The following is an 18,174-nucleotide window of genomic DNA, read 5'->3' on the forward strand; positions in this document are numbered from 1 at the left end:
GGCCGGAGGGCGCTCGTCCGCCTTTTGCAAGGATCGGAGCTGCCGCGGTGCGGCCGGTCCGAGTTTTGAGTGAGGGAGGGAGGGAGGGAGGGAGGGAGGGAGTGTGTGTGTGTGTGTGTGTGTGTGTGTGTGTGTGTGTGTGTGTGTGTGTGTGTGTGTGTGAAGTATGAGAGAGGGGGAGAAAAAGAGAGGCAGAGGGAGAGAGCGGGGGAGAGAGAAGTTCCCTCTCTGGCCGATCTGTGCCGTCCGAGGCCAAGCTCGCTCCCTCCCTGCGCTGCCAGGCAGCTGGGACCCCACTAGAGCCCGGAGAGCCGGGAAGGGGGAAATGACCGGCATCCAGCAGGGGGAGGGAGAGAAGAGGAAGTAGGGCCGAGGGCGGTGGGGGAGAGAAGAGGGAGGGGAGGAGGCGGTCGAGGAAGAAAGAAAGGGCAGGAGGGGCACGGCATCATTTTTTAATCCCTGCAGGAGCACTGGCTGGGTCCCGGCCAGCAAGAGGGCAGGGAAAACAGACTTTTTCCTGAATTCTTCCTCCTCTGACTCCTAACGAAACGGAGACCGGCACATCATCCTCGCTTCCTTTCCTGCGCTTCTCCTGATGGAGGCTGTGGACCCTGCACCTGTGCGGGGTTGCCACCCCTTCCCCTCCCTGGGCGCTTATCCGTCATAGAGCCTTCTCTTCCGCATCGCATCTTCACTTTGCAAATCCCCCCACCCCGGGCCCCAGGAGAAAAAGATGTGCGAGTCCAGTCAATCCCATCTTAAAACAAACAAATGAACAAGCAAGGGCACCACAAACACCTACCCGTTCTCATATTGCCCCTCAAGAGAATTCTCTGCAGGATTGTTGCCGTGGTGTAAATAGGAGGACCTCTGGGAGTCGCTGGAATCCAGAGGGGGCTCTTAGCCTTGCTAACTCTGGGAAACTTCTTCTCCCTCTATTTCCTGGCTGTAAAATCGTGATGAAATTACCAGCGAACACTCTACCCCACACTCATTTCACCCTAGGTACTCGCTGTTCTTGGATTTCAAGTGTGTTATCTTCAAAGGGGTTTCACAAGGAAGCCCATTTTACAGATGAGAAAACTGAGACAAAAGGACACTCATAGATGGCAGAGCTGGGCTCCAGACTCAAGGAGTCTGATTCCTGGGCTTAGGCCGTTAACCCGGACACTGTTAAGGAAACTAGCATTTGAACTGGAGTTTCAGTGAGACAATCCATGGAAACGTTCTTAGCACAGAGCCTGGCCTGCCGCAGTAAACACCTCAGTGATGTTCCCTGCAGCTTATCTGTCCCCTCGGCAGGAGCAGGATGGGGTTTAGGGGAAGAACATATAGGCTGTGGGATCACGCTGAGCTTCCACATCTTCATTTCTTTTTGGAAGGTGAAAAAGGCCACATCCCTTTTAGAGTTTTGTTTGGACGACGACAGAAAACAGTGCTGAAGAGGCTGGCGCACTGGCCGGTCTTTAGTGGGGGCTCAATCCCCTCATATCCCAAATTTATCCCCGTGCAGACTACATTCTCCGCACTGAGTCGCTTTTCAACCCACTGTGGTTTGGCTTTGGCCCTTGGCCATCGCTGGAGCTGTTCTGCAGATACTAACACGCACTTCCAGGGTGGTTGTGAGGCACGCACGTGTGTGATCTTCGCTTGGCGTAAAGAATATGACGGCTTTTGTGATTAGTAATGAAGACCCGACTGCAACATTCCGCAGGCCCTGGATATTCTCCCCCTTTCTGAGTTTTCTGTGTGAATCTTTGGCTCTTCCCCTCTTCTTTCTGCTGTCTCTCAGTTCTGCAAGCTGCCTCCTCTTTCTAGGCTTGCCTTCAGAGTTTCTCACATCTTTCCACACTGCCCTGGAAGGATGTCAACTCGAGAAAAAAAAAATCTTCTGCTTTGGTGGTGACCTGTGACATTTATATACTAGTTCTGGGTCTCTCCCAGGATGCATTGCTAAAATTTTACCTTCCTTCCCTTTAATTCTGGTGCATAGCTAACTAGCTCTATTGCTATGTTTGCCAACGTTATTCTTTCTTTTTTTCTTTTTATGGCTGCACCTGTGGCATATGGAAGTTCCTGGGCCAGGCGTTGCAGCTGCAGCTGCCGGCCTGTGCCACAGCCCTGGCAAAACCAGATCTGAGCTGCATCTGTAACTTATGCCACAGCTTGCAGCAATACCGGATCCTTAACACAGGGAGTGAGGTCAGGGATCCAATTCGCATCCTCATGGATACGCGTCAGGTTCTTAACCCGCTGAGCCACAGCAGGAACTCCTCCACATAGTTCTTCATTTGTAGAAACAGTGCTATGACTGCTGGGGTTCCAGTGCCTACCCTTCTTTCTAGATGCATACACTTTCCCTTCCGTGTGCTTCCGTTTTCTTATTTGCGATATAAGTATAAAACAAGTGTCGGTCACACAGGGTGCTGAAAATTCATGAGACCGTCATTACTACATCGCCTGGCACGTAACAGGTGCTTAAACAGCTTTAAGAGAACTACTTGCATGTTTTGGTCTAAAGCTGAAGCCCGACCATACCCATCTTTATGCTTTAGCCTCCTAAAAATTAGTTCAGAAACATTGTACATTTTCTCAAAAGCCAGTAAGTGGTTGCTCATTACCAACCAAATTTAAGCTAAACAAAATAAATCCACAGTTCAGTATTCACGGCCCTCCGCAATTTGTCCTTGACCTTATTTTCTGATGGCTCTCTGTTTCCCACATATGCTCTATGCTTTAGCCACAGGAGGTGGTTCTTTTTTTCACTCACAGTCTTCCTTTGCCTGGTTTGGGCTCCTCAAGACCCACCTGAAAATGTTCCCTTCCTGAGCAGGGATCCTGTATCTGTCCAACGGCTTGGAAGTTCTTAATCCTTTAAAGCTTCACGGCATCTAGTACCTCTCCTAGCACTTAAGAAATTCTGTCGCACGCTGCCTGTGTTTACTTTGATAAAGACATAGCTGCTTCTCTAATAAAACCCAGCTCCCTCGGGGTTGGCAGCAGTGGGAGACCTTCCACCTGGGGAACAAAGGCTGGACCTCTTGTTGGACTCTTCATCCCCCTAGATTTTCCATCTGCCCCATCTTTCTCGGGCTGATTCCCGTTTTTACTGTTGCACTGCACTAAAGGACTCTGCCATGCCTTTTCGCTCCCACTCTGGTTGAGCTTGAATAGACAACTAATGTAATTTGGGGTTTTTGTCACATAGTTGAAGCAAGCCCGGAACTTGCAAACAATAATTGACTAAAGGCTCATGGAAATAAACACACAGAGATCAATACATAGCTCCCTAATCTGGCTTTCACCACATGTTGATTTTCTGCTCTTGGGATTTTTCGTTCCTGGCTCCTGTCCTACCATCATTGTTGGTAACAATTATTTACCGAACATCTACGATGAATCAGAAATCCCTCTAGGTGCTAGAGATGCAGTGGGAACAAAGTGATGGTTTTTAATTTTTTGTTTTTTGTTTTTTTTGAATCTAGGATCAAGACTGTAAGACCCGGAGAGGCCGAGGCAGGTGATTCCTCATTTGTTCCTAACCCTAAACCTAACCCTAACCCATAAGTATTCACTGAGCATACATTATGGCCCATACACCATTCTAGAAGTTGGGGATTTAGCCATACAAAAGGCCAATGAAGTCCTGCCTTCATGGAGTTTATATTCCAAGGGAAATGGACGTTAAAACCAAACCATTTCAGAATTTCACATAGGTATCAGAAAGCTGCTGAAACAAAGTAAGAGGATCCAGAATGGTGTGTATGTTTGGAGGGGATGCTGGGGCTGGCGGGGTGTCCCAGGACGGTGAAATAGTCAAGAGACATCTCTTTGAGCATTTGACCAACATTTGAACTGAGATCTGAATGCTGGAAAAGGCCTGGCAGGAAAAGGGTCCGAACACTAGGGAAAAATCAGAAAGGAGAATCCGCTGAGGGCTCTGCAGTGGCTGAGGATCTCACACTTTCTTAAAGATCTGCACTGAGGAAAACCGGTCATTCAGAGGATTTCCCCCAAAGGCTCGCTCCTCTTCTCTGCCCTAAACGAGAAAACTGGACAAGAAGTCAAGGCATAGACTTGGGGCTGGGGAGAGGGAAAGTGTCCTGACATTGATCTGACTTCTTAATAGATGCAAAGACCTGGTGTGCAGGATAGTTATCCATCTTTTATCCTCACTGCCTTCCTCTAATTTCCTCACACATCATTGCACGCCTAACATAACATTTGTGAACAGAATCCAAGTTAATAGCGACAAGCTGAAGGGGTGTTACACCAGGTAGCCCCCACCAAGCACATTTGTTTTCTAATAAACACAGAGAAGAAAAATGTTTATCTTCCTAGAATACAAAATAACTTTCTTTCAGTGTTTCCTTGTTTCCTTTTTTTTCCGAATTCATTTGATCTGTTTTTCAATTGACATTCCTTAAAATTTGAATGATATGAAAATGAAAGATGACTAAACAAATATAATAAGGAAAAAGAATTAGTCAGATCCTTGAGGGCAGAAACAGTATTTTATATATTTTCATATCACCCGTCGTCATAGGACCCAAACAAAACTAAAATTAGCATCTTGGGATAAATCTTTTCAGTCTCCTTTTTCTACGCCTAGGGCGTCGAGCGTGCTCGTTTTATCTTTAAAATCCTTCAATATTTTGACTTTTTTTCTGTTTTATAAAGAAATAAATTATATTATGCTGGGGATAATATAATTATTATTATGTATTATGTATGTATTATTATTAAACATAATAATAATTGTGCTTGACTGTGTGGATTCTGCTTCATCATCCACATACCAGAACGACACGTGTGCTAAGGTTTTCTATGTCATTGACATGCCTGGTCACATTTTCCCGTCTTTATTCAATTTCCCTTATACCGAAAATGTCAGCTGATGACAATATTATGAAAATTTTCCACTCCACCTTCCCTTAGTCCCAACACTCTTCCCCCAAAAGGAAAGGATATTTCTTAAACAACTGATGTTCTTTCCCTTGGTAGAATGGTTTGTGTCGTGCTTCGATCACACCCTGAGAAATTCTGCAAGCCTGCCTTGAAGCTTTCCTTGCCTATTCATCTAGTCCTTGTGATTTGACAGTCGAAGTGGCTTCTCTCCTCCTCTTGTTTTCCGCGTGTGGTTTAGAGGATTTGCGTGTGGAACTCTATCTACCTGCCGTCCATCCTACCCCGTTTCTTCCTGCAGGCAGTTCAGGTGGCATCCTTCCTCTGTAATTTGTGTTTGAATTCTTATGGCCTCCCTCAAGGGGGAGGGGAGAGGGAGAGGGATGGACAGGGAGTTGGGGTTGGTAGATGCAAACGATTACATTTAGAATGGATACTATATCCCATCTCTTGGGATAGAACATGATGGAAGGGAGTATGAGAAAAAGAATGCATGTATATGTGTGGCTGGGTTAGGATGCTGTACAGCAGAAATGGACACCACTGTAAATCAACTGTACTTTAAAAAAAAAAAGAAAGAAAACCAGTGCAAGGACAAAAAATTCTTATGGCTCCTAAAGACCTTTCTACCAGCAGATTTCTCTCTCTGGGACTTAGCCATTTCTGGACATGCCTGCTAACTGAGTTTGATTCTTTGGGGAACAGTTGTTACTTTAAAAAAAATATTTTCTTCTTAGAATTTCTCTCTGTTCTCCCTCCCCCTTGGTGACTGTTTCCTAAACTGAGTTTCTGAAAGCATCACACTTCCATTATTTTGTGTCCTAGCAATCGCTCCGTACACAATTCAGCCACTTCCATTTGCGGTGCCATAGCACTTTCTCCCGGGCAGTCATGCCTCTAAGCCCCAGGAGGGGAGGCCATCCCGCAATGTGGAAATGCCTGGGGCTGCTGCCTTCCTCCTCCTCCTGCTCTCAGGCTCACACCACTGTACCTTCTCCCACTGTCTTTCTTTCTTTCTTTTTTTTTCATTTTTTAAAAAATTACAGTTGATTTACGATGTCGCGCCATTTCTGCTGTCCTGCTGTCTTGACTCTACCTCCTTTTGTTGCTCTTCCTTCCCACCGGCCCCAGCCCTAAACGCAGTCCTCGAGATGATTTTGGCACTAGGACTGTGCATGGAAGAGGTTGCTGACCCTCCCGTATCTGGAGGGAGGTGATCTCATTTGTCGCCACAGCAGCCCAGGGATCCAATCACGGGCATGGCTGCAAGCATCTGCCTTTTCACCTTGCAAATAAATTTCCAGGTGTAGCTGCTCAGACGACCCATGTAAAAACCTTAACAGGATCAATTAAGGTTGCTTAGGTATGGTGACGAATGCTTTAAAAATACGGACAGATGTGTGTGTGTGGGGGGGAAGGTGTGTAGAAATGATAAATATCACCACTGGGAACTAGTTTTATTCTCTACATTCGCTTCAGGATTTCCAGGTGTTTTTCTGCCCTTTCTTCCTTGAGGGAAGTCATTTCAAACTGCCCCTGGATATCTGCCCACAGAAAAGCAAACAGCTTTCTTTGACCACAAATGATCACCACCAGCAACTCCTCCACCCTGTTTTTCAATTTTTGAACTCTGTGGGTAAATTCTTGCCTTATAAAATTAAGAGCTAGATAACTCTGGCAAGGGGCCAGCCCCTGCAAACCAGTCTTTTACTAGGCCATGAGGAGTGATTGCATAAACGCTGTATAAATATTTCAGGTATCCATGTTGTCAATCCTGGTAACTACTGCTGAGCTGTAAACAGAGCAGGAGAGTCCAGGAGGGCTGGGCCAGCTCCCTCGCATTTGGCTCCATCGGAATTGAAATTGAATGGAAACTGACAGAGCCTAAACTCACCAAGACCAAAGGCTGCTCCCCCCACCCTTGTCATCCCTACACCTATACAAAGTAGAAAGTACATTTTTATCAAAATCCATGTTTTGAAAGAAGCGTAAATAATTACAACGACTCGCGATTCCCTTTGTAGTTAGTCCAGCATGTATTTTTGAATTATAAGGAAATGACAAGACACCCCCTCAAGGAAACCGCTGCTGTCCTGCAGCAGTCATGCTTGCTCTAAAACACTCTGGTGCAAATGTCCTCAAGATAAGACATCCAACCCAAACCAAATGGGAATCCTCTCCAGATCAACGCGCTTCAGATTTTGCTGTTCTCCATAAAGCCTTTCTGGAGACTCTAGGCATTATTATCTGATATATAAATACAGGAGAAGTTAGAACTGATTATAAAAAAAGGGCACTTGTGTACATTTGCATCTCAATTTATACTACAGCCTCCTGAAGACAAGAATCTTGCGTGGCACCTGGGAGAGCTCTTTGCCTGCTGTAGGTATTCTGTAAATGCCCTCAAGAAAAGCAGCTGAAATAAGAACACTGAGACGCAAATAATGATACCCTAATTCTGTCACCTAAGATGATGGAGAGATACAAAGAAGTGAGGCTTTCTTTTTTAAACCTGGGATAGTCTATTACCGCAGCCCATTAAATACAGAGAAACTGACATTGATGCCAGACATTCTTTCCTTTTTGGAGGAAAGCACTAATACTTCTCTTCCAGTGATGAAATGATTAGGAGAAAAAAAATTCAATATTTTGCTCTGTGCATTCGGCACTTTTATGTAACATAAGAGTGGCTACCTTCGCTACCTTCTCCACCCCCCCCTTTTTTTTGTCTTTTAAGGGCTGCATGTGCTGCTGATGGAAATTCCCAGGCTAGGGGTCAAGTAGGAGCTGCAGCTACCAGTCTATGCCTCAGCCACAGCAACCTCAATCCGAGCCGACCTACACTACAGCTTGCGGCAACGCCAGATCCCAAACCACTGAGCGAGGCCAGGGATGGAACCCTCGTCCCCACAGACACTGGTCGGGTTTGTTACTGCTGAGCCACAAAGGGAACTCCTCTTCCCATATTTTTAAATGATGCATATCATAAAAGATATGCAAGTGATCATACAGCAAACCTCAGCCCCTGAGCTCCTGTTTCCCACTTTCCCCTTGAATCATGTGCAAGAGGCTATTTGAAATCAATTTAGGAAATCAGATGTGAGTTCCGACAAAAGGCAGTGGACAACCAGGCCTTTTTCTAGTGGTTTCAAATTGTTCCATTTTCCCCGCTCAGGCAGGAAGAGGTCTTAAATCTTGATCTTGGAAGTGCTGCGGGAAATATCTGCCCTGCTAAGTGAAAGAAGTCCCACCTGGTGGCAGTGTTTGGACTGTATTCCAGCAAATGTCAAGAAACCGTTCACTTACTGACACTATTTGGGCGCAAAGAACAGAGGGAGAAAATCGCTTCAGGGGTCCTGCTGCCTGATGGGGAGATGGCTCAGACAGAACCAGATGCATCCTGATGTCGGCGAGTCCTGGGCACAAAGGTGACTCTTTGGTTTTCGCTTCTGTCCTTTAGACAAAGCAAAAGTTGACTGGCTGACATGGGAGAAGGGGTTTCTGTCTGGAGATGGTCTCCAGCATGGAGGGTCTCCTGGGCAGGTACACTTTGTGGCCCATAAGGGGGAACACGCTTGCCACCAGCAACTCAAAGAGCTCCTTCCTTTGCTCTGTGAAATGCAGCCAGCCTTCGAGGGCCCCCTAAGAAAAGGTAGACAGCCTGGGGAAGGCTCCCACCTTGAGCAGCATCCACTGGTCTCGGTTCACACCTGGAGGGAAACTTGGGAGAGTTGCCAGAAAAAGAAAGGGCAAGTAGAAGCATCCCGCGGGGTGGAGCACCGCCTCCCGACTCTGCGGTCCAGGATGAGCCCGTCTTAGTCTCCAGAACAAGTGGACTTCCGTCTTACCTCGGTGGCCTTGGGCAAGTTGCTCAACGACGCCAGTTTCTGGTTTGTCTGTTAGTCGGGGAGAGTGATTATTCTTTATCTTCTGAAGGGTGTTGGGAGAATTTATGGTCTATAAAACATTGGAGATTTTCAGGGTCAGGCAGTTCGTAGGTACAAAGTGTTATTAGTGGTTTTATTACAGCAGGGTAAAGGTGATCCGCTTAGCTTCACAAGGGTCACCTTTGGTGGAAGTGCTTATCTCTGGTTCTGCGGAGAGGTCAACCTTTTTGTATCTACTTCCCAGGCCCTGGTAGAAGTCCAACTAACTATTGATGAGAACAGATTAAGCCCTGATAGAAAGGAGATGTTGACTTTTATTACCTAACAGGTGTTTTATAGTTTTTCTTATCAGAGAGTAATATCCGAATGCACAGCTAGGCCCTGTTGAAAGCAGGTTGGATAGCTTTTTTTTTTTTTTAATCCCGTGAAAAAGTGGAAGGCCTTCCTTTCCATTTCCAAGGTCATGTCTGTTATCCTGCTCTTCCGTGGCAGGCCACACTCATCTTCAAGCCAGCTTAGAAGAGGTGCTTGCTGATGTCCCATATCTCTCTCCATACCCAGAAACAGGACAAGAAGAGCCAGCACCTCATGTTTCAGGCACCTACATTGGTTAACCTTTGAACTTCTCGGTCCAGGATTCCAGGGCGTTTAACTTCCATTGGCTTCATTTCCATTAACAGTTTCTCATAAACTCAATGCATCCAATCATTTTGCACTATTGTCTGACCCTCTGTGTCACCTCTCTAACTCTGAGGACGATTATAGCCTCAGTACTATGACAGCATCTGGTTCATAGTAGCCGTTCAATCAAGAGTCGTTGAATGCATGAATAAATGATTTAAACCCTGAAACACTTTTCCTAATTATTTCTCATAATCTGGCTCAAAACTCAGCTCCTTCAGGCAGACTCTTCATTCAATATGATGCATTTGCCAGAACAGATTAATCCGTAGAGGCAGAAAACAGATTAGTGGTTGCCAGGAGCTGGGGAGACTAACTGCTTAATGGATATGGGGTTACCTTTGGGGTGATGCAAAGATTCTGCAAGTAGATAGTGGTGATGTGTGCACCTTGGTGTGTGCCTTTAAAATGATTTAAATGATAATTTATTATTATTATTATTATTATTATTATTATTATTATTATTATCTTGCTTTTTAGGGCTGCACCCGCAGCATATGCAGATTCCCAGGGTAGGGGTGGGATTGGAGCCACAGCTGCTGGCCTACACCACAGCCACAGCCATGTGGGATCTGAGTGGCATCTGCAACCTACACCACAGCTCACAGCAACGCTGGATCCTTAACTCACTGAGCGAGGCCAGGGATCAAACCGGCGTCCTCAGGGACACTAGTGGGATTTGTTTCCGCTGAGCCACAATGGGAACTCCCTGAATGGTAAACTCTGTATTAGGTGTGCTTCACTGTATACCCACACAACCTAGTGCAGGCTAAATTAATATGACCTGACTTGGGATTGGCTAGACTATGTGTGCCAATAATAATTAGAAGGATCCTGCAAATCTGTGTAGCACCAATATTTTTTTTCTGTCATGTACTTTGCTGTAGGGAAAAGATGCTTGAATGTAGGGTGACCAACTTCTGTTGGTTTGCCAAAGTCTATCCTGGCTTTCGGACTGAAAAATCCATGTCCCACTTAATCTCGCCATCCTGGGAAAACCGTGATGGTTGGTCCCTGAATCGGTCAGGTTTCTACAGCCTTTAAACCTTCAGCTGACTGGATGGGGCCCACTCCACTATGGAAAACCACCTGCTCTACCGAAGTTTAATGACCGTGAATGTTAATCACATCCACAACTATCTTCCCAGCCACATCCAGACGAGGGTCTGGTGACAGAGGCAGCAGAACCCTAGCCAGGCTGACACGTAAGATTAGAGTCGTCACACTTCTGTTACCTTAAATGCCTCCTGGGAAGTTTGACATCTACAAAACTGCAATCTTGAGGAAGCAATGGAAATAAAGTACTTCAAAAAGACATGTGAGAACAACGTGGAGGTTGATGGTATACTTTTTCAGGACATTAAACATGACGCTGATCCTTTTTTTTTTTTTTTTTATCAAATTGACAGAATCGTGAAGAACACTTTAGGTGCTGACACGGTTGCATCTGCAATTAGAGAAGTCGCCAATTCACCTGAAAGTGTATGTAGACGCACAGAGCAGGTCGGAGAAGGTAGCATGTTATGCTATGGTGCGTGTCATCCCAGGGAAATAACTACTTTTCCAGTCCTGATCCTGCAGTGATGACCAAAGATGCAGGGGGAGGGCGCATTAAGAACACACTGGCTACAGTCGGAGTTCAGTTCAAATCTTGGCTTCTCTCCTAACGGCTTGTGGGACTTGCACAAGTTAGCAAAGCTCCGTGAACCTCGGTTTACCCCTCTATAAAGTCTGTCAGAAGGTTGTTGGAAGGAGAACATCAATACCAGGTCCTGGTTCGTGTCTGACCGTCATCATACGGTACCCGAGGAGGGGGTAATAGAGCTTTTAAGGTACTTAAGGCACGAGCGCGTCCATGTGCTAAGAGCTGTGCTGGTCATTTTCCAGGCATTATTCGCTGAATCCTCACGATTACCCAGTTATGCAGGGATTGTTACCATTTTCATTTTCCCAGTGAGGCAACCAGGTTTGGAGGAATTAACCAATGTTCCAAGGTCAAACACAGAGTAAATGGTAGGGTTCGGACCCAGGCACTCAGATTCCAGAAGCTAAGGTCCTTCCAGCACGTTGACTATTTGAAAAACTTAATTAAGGTTAAAGTCTCTAGAGGAGGCCAAGTTTGAAATAATTATGATGCAGTTATTTCCCAGACGGATGTGCTGGGGCCAAGGATTTGAGCTCTCTGCATCTCTGTTTTTCTCTTGAGCAGGAGTAATGATAACTGCAGTCAATCCTTATTATTTGCAGACTCTGTATCTGCAAATTCACCTACTGGCTAAAAGTGTCAGCATTTGACACTTTTGCAAGCGCCCATGAACTTGGGCAGGGTGGTGAAGCATGAGTGTTCCGTGTGCATATCCCCCGCTGCAGGTGAACAAGGAGACACGCTGCCTTCTTATTTCAGCTCATACCACACAGAGGCGTCCTTTTCAGAGACTAGCTGATGCCATGTTTTCCACATTTTCGGGCTCTTTTTTGGTGATTTTGCCTCCAATATGGTCGTAAACATAAAGCTCAAGTGTCCAGTGTCCTTAAGCATGAGGCTGTGATAGGCTTTACGAAAAGAAAATCCCTGGGTTATATAAACTTCACTCAGGCAGGAGTTACGCCTGAATGCTGGCTGAGTTCGGTGTTAACAAATCAGCAATATATATTAGCTAAGAGTCTTTAAATAGAAACACATAAAACGAGGTTACATAATGACCAGAAACACATAAAACCAGGTTACATAATGACTGGGTGGATGAAAATATTATGACCGGAGCCTCACAGGAGCCTAACCCTGAATTTCCCCAGGAACCATGGTTCCCTATCTATGAACGCAAGGTCTGCGGTGACTTTGTGGAAGAAAGCTATTGTGAATAATAAGAATTGACTGTTTCTCTTCTTATTGGATTTAATAAGACAATGTAATGTGCTCGGTACAAAGTTGCAACTCAGCAAATTGTAGCTAGGTTTTTTTTCTCCTCTTTCAAGATAAGGTGTCACTTCATTCTAATTTAGAGATTTAAAACAATTTCTTTTTTTCTTGGCCCTGACTGTGGCACGCAGAGGTTCCCGCACCACAGTAGCGACGAGGGATCTTTAACCCACTGAGCCTCCAGGGAATTCCTAATTTAGAGATTATTCAGTGCAAATTTTACTGGGTTGTTCTAATACATCATTTCTAAAAGTTACCTTTAAAAACACATGTTATAACCTATATCGCAAAGAAACCACAGAAAACATTTTTGGAATGTTTTTGAGAGTTGGAGTTAAACTGTTGCCTGTTAGACTTTTTGCGAATCCTTATGTGTCGATATACAGAATTATGGAATAGAATCAAGCAACTGCTGTTTCAAAAGACAAATTCTTGTTGCCTCGATTCTCCCAATCGTAAGAATAGAACATAGATTTTGAAAAATCGGGAAGCTTCTAGAAATGCTCGTGCAATTGATCAGAATCCTTTACTCGATGGGTGGGTTTTTTTTTTCCCCCTTTATCAAGATCATTAAGGTCTTTTCAGAAGAACCAAGACTGAAACACAGCGAAAAATCTCCCAGAACTCGTGTACTTTGTAAAATACCGGATGAGTAAGTCGCTATTCTTCTCCGTCTACGTTAGATGATATGGGAACGCGGGAATGTGAATTTTGCTCAGAAATGGCTGTACCATTTCTTATTTTCTCCCAAAGAGGACAATTTCTTTACATCCTATTAACCTCTTATCAAAAGAATATGTTATTATTCTCTGGAAAAATATTTTTTAAGTTTAAAATGTGCAAGGTTGGTGTCAAAATACAGCCTTTAAGTCCCAAGACAGCGGGTTTTGTCTTCCGATTACGAGGGAGCTCCTTCTAGCAGGAAAGTCATCTGCGGGGGGCACGTGGGCAAAGTCTTGATCGCGCCTCGAGAGAGCTCGGACTTCACTTTCTTCGGGAATCTCTCCATAGCCAAAGGGGAACTTGCCAGTCTTCTGGAAAGTTCTCCCAGCACACTGTGTTGTCCTGTGTGTCACTATTAGTAGCTTAGAACTTCTCTGTCACTCCCCGGGGTTGTGAACAGTGCCTGGTCCAAAGAGGATGAATGAGCCAACAAGTGAACGAATGCCACTAACTTCTCGGGTGTGTGTGTGTGTGTGTGTGTGTGTGTGTGTGTGTTCAGCCGCAGTGCGTTGCTTTTCTTCTTCAAGTGCCAGGGCAGGGTCAGGAAATCAAATTCTTCCTGATCCAATGTTCTTTACACTTTATCCTTAACCTTTACCTTCTAATTTTGGGGGGTTTGTTTTTGCTTTTTTTCAGGGCTGCATGTGAGGCGCATGGAAATTCCCAGGCTAGGGGTTGAATCAGAGCTTCAGCTGCCGGCCTACGTCACAGCAAGGAGATCCGAGCCGGAGCCGTGTCTGCGGCCTACACCACAGCTCACAGCAAAGCTGGATCCTTAACCCCCTGAGCGAGACCCACATCCTCAAGGATGCTAGTCGGGCTCATTATTGCTGAGCCAAAACAGGAACTCCTAATTTTTTTTTTTTTTGGTAACAAAATGCAAATTTATTGCCATTTAAAAATTCCTCAACCAACCTTCCCGGAAGAGTTACAATAATTAGATTTGTTATCATTTTTTAGAGTTGTAGGAAGCGTAGTTGACTTGCAACGTTGTGAGTGTATCTACTGGACAACAAAGTGGCTCAGCTATACGTGTACACACATCCACCCTCTTTCAGACTCTTTTCTCGAATAGCTTATCCCAGCATACTGGGTAGAGCTCGCTGTGCTAGATGGAAAGACTTTCCCTCTCATTTTAAATTTGGGATGGTTGACACCTAGTGTGCTCTGATGAGCTCTTCTGTCTGTGAAAGGAGGCAAGTCGATAAAGCCATGTCCTTAGGAATAAATAAGAGATCATCCCCAAACGTGCTTTTCTTCCTCTAACACTTACCTTTTTTTGGCATAATGAAGGATATCTCCCCCAGTTGTAAAACAAACTTCGCTCTAATGCAGCATATGTTAACATTAGGGCTCTTACTGATGCATTTAAGATAAGAAACCTAGAAATCTAAGAACCACTCTTGACCCCAGTGCCTGGAGAGCCATGAGCATTCTGACAAGTCTTATCAGTTCCCACCGCCTGGAGGAAAGCTTCCTGATTCCTTGGTTTTCTCTGCTTTGTAGAATGACTTGGGTCTCTTATACTAGGAAATTATTCTCTGTCAGGTGATCTTTCTCAACCCCAAACTTCTCATCATTTTGGAATCTTTCCTTCCTCTTTTATCCTCTGCCTCTAATTGTTTCCAAGTTTTGCCAGTTCTTCTGGTAAGAATCTGATCCTTTAAAATACATTCTCACTGACACCACTCTGGTTCACATTTTCCGTGTCCTGAGAACTGTTTATGCAGCGATCTTGTGAGACAATTTTCCAGCCTTTCAAAATTTTGGTTCTCCTGCCCATCCATCCATTTTGCAGACGGCTAATGCAGTATAAATTGATTCCACTTTTTTTTCCCCCCTCTGGAAAACCACACTTAATGGTCCCTTGTCCATCCAGTTAAGGATAAAAGGCCTGGGTAACGCAGGGCATGACCTTACAGGAACACATCAACCCTCTTTCAGTTCTACAACCTGGACGTGAAGTTCCTGACTTCTGCCCATCGCACTCTATCCCCAGACATGCAGGGCACGCGGCGTAGCGGACACACTCATGCATAATTTTTGATTGAACAAATCAATGAAAACCCATGAACTGTAAATTCCATCTGACTTGGGTTTAGCCTCTAAATGACATACACGGTCTGTGACACTTCATACCAGCGAGCATGGAGTCACATGCAGAGCTTCTTTGAGTCTATGGGAGACATCAAGGTATGAATTTATTCTCGCTCTTGCTTCTCAGCTCACCTGTAGATATTCGAGTTCCTTAGCATTTTGCCTTTATATATGAAATCACCCAGAAAGAGCAATGGTTCACAATGGTTCCTGGTGATGGAGTGTGTCTAAGTCTAGCCGTTGTTTTTAGCTGTTGTTTCTGTTCATATTTCTGGTTTGGCCTAAAGGGGGACAATGATGAAACAACGGCATTTGATCATTCGCTTTCGCTCTATTTCTTCCAGACCCATTCCTCACAAGTCTTCATTTTTCTCTCCGATCACCATGCAGTGGGCAAAGACGCTGAGTGGGAAGTCTCTCCCGTAATCAGCACATACATTTAGCCTTTTCCGCCTTTTTTCTCTCTCATCCCTGGTGCTGGTACAGTCCAGCTCTGCACTTGGGTTCTCCAAGGCCGCTTTATCCTGACGCCAACTTGTACGCTAGGGGGAGGGTAAAGCGTACCCGTGAGAGAAGGAGGGTCCTTGTCGTGGAGGTGCAGTATCATCTCACACCGTTAAAGCAGGACAGATGGGCTTTGCCACGGTGGCTGCTGGTGGGGAGAGAGTCTCAGTCCTCGGTGCTTGACCGCTCGCTCACGACACCTTGTGAATCCTTTCTCGGGTTGTGACAAAGGCTGGCTCCGCTGTGACTTTTTAATCAGCTCTCCCGGATGTCCACGCTGGCCTTTTCTACTTCTTTCCGGCCCTTTTTCTCCTGCCCCTCCTCCCTTGGTCCTGTCCTCTCTGCGGGGTTGCGCTCTTGCCCAACATCTGCCCTTTGGCCCGGGGGCAATTTCCAGCTCTGAGTATATTGTCTGACTTTTTCCTTTTTACAACATCTCCTCTGGGGCAATGAACACACATTTGCATTTCAATGGCAACTCCTGGCTGGGTTTAAAAAGTACCACCCGCAAATAATTAATATTTTAACACAGGAAACCTTGATTCCCCTTTCTGGTCTGTCTCCCTTCTGCTTGCAGAAGGAGGGCTGAGCTTCTCACGCTTGGCTTGGCTTTGAGCGCCAAACAGGCAAGCTTGACTAATGATGCTTTTCACACTTTGAACGTGTGACGACGGTTCTTCAGCTGGTGGTTGTGACTGCTTTCTCTCACCTTTTTCCTCAGGGACTCACCACACCTTGTTTCCTACAAACCATCCGGTGCTCGGCGTTCAGAGGGAAACAACGGTGGCTGCTTTCTCTCATTCGCACCTGCTGCGGACGAAGACAACTGAAGACCTTCCAACTTGCTTCTGTCCCAATGCCCAGTCTCCATTTTCCATTCCACCCTTAACCTCATCCCCACACCTCCGCAGAATATAAAGGTAGATCGAGAGGGACAAAAATCTGTGGTTTTTCACTTCTTTTTTCCTCCCCCCAGTGGTTTTTCACTTTTTCACTTCTTTCCCCCCTCCCCCACACCTCGCACCTGCAGCATATGGAGGTTCCCAGGCTAGGGGTTGAATCAGACCTGTGGCCGCCAGCCTACACCACAGCCACAGCCACACAGCATCTCAGCCGCATCTGCGGCCTACACCATGGCTCAGAGCAACACGGGATCCTTAACCCACTGAGCGAGGCCAGGGATCGAACCTGCATCCTCATGGATCCTAGTTGGGTCTGTAACCTAGTCGGGCCACTGTGGGAACTCCAGCTTTTCACTTTTTTCAAGGAAGTGAAAAAAAAGATTGCCTACTTGTGTAGAGCATTTGTAACCTCCAGACTGCCCTCATCTGAACGTCGCAATAAGCCTTTGGGACAGGGAGGAGCTTGACTATAACATTATCTCTGTAGACAGTTTCCAAAGAAGAAACTGAGGTTAGAGAGGGAGGCTAACTGATTACCACTCCGCCAAACCCAACAAATTAAAACAAGACGACAACAACAAGACAACCCACAACACGTGACAGTCTGCGCTTTCTATCCTCTTATTGTCCAGGATCAAAATTATCCATTTACTCATTCATCCAGCTAACATTTCTTGAATTCCTGCGTCCATTGCATGACAGGGAAGTGCTATCGTCAGATGGTGCGGTTTCAAGTTGTACTACAGGCATTTCAGCAAAGCTCTGCCCGCAAATCCCCCGCCCTCCTTCCACCCCTCGATGCTCTGACTCTGCTTCAGCGCTCCACAAGCAATTCCGCATATTATGCCATCCGTCCTTCCAGCAGTGGACCCATGAGAACTGGTTTTCTGCAAGCATCAGTTAGAACCTTTGTAATTATTGTAGCATTTGCTTTTCAAGAATGAATGGATTCTTACTTGTTGGACTCAGATTCTCCTGCTCATCTTCTTCTTTGGATTATTATTTCTATTTAGGTTGTGTTTTGGGGGGAAAAAAAGCTCATGTATAAATATTTCCTATTCCAGGTTTAAAAAATTGCCACATAGATGTTTCATTTGCCAACATTCTATTAGACATTGAAAATAAGATAAATGATTTTAAAAATACATATCAATGCTAAATAATAGTCGACCAAAAAAGAAAATAGCAAACAAGTGTATCTTGGATGCAGTACCTGAAATAATTTGGTCTTGGAGTAACAGGTGTGTCCATTTGTTTGAAAATGTATGGAGACAGGTCGCGAGGAAGATGTGATATTTTCATCCTAAAGGGTTTTCCTCTAGGAAGCAGTTAAAGTAATAACTTCCTGGCACTAAGAAAGTGACAAAAATGTTTTCTCACATTGTGAGGTAGGTATACAACAATACAGTAGTTATACATTATAAATTAAGAGCAAGGTAGAAGGTGAGAATTTTCTAGGAATGGATTAAATTATATCAACAACTGCATAGTACAAAACATATGCCCCTCTTATTGTACAGAGTCGTGTTGTGTGTGTGCATGTGTGTTTTACTAA

Source organism: Phacochoerus africanus, chromosome 10, assembly GCF_016906955.1.
Source record: "Phacochoerus africanus isolate WHEZ1 chromosome 10, ROS_Pafr_v1, whole genome shotgun sequence".
NCBI classification, from domain to species: domain Eukaryota; kingdom Metazoa; phylum Chordata; class Mammalia; order Artiodactyla; family Suidae; genus Phacochoerus; species Phacochoerus africanus.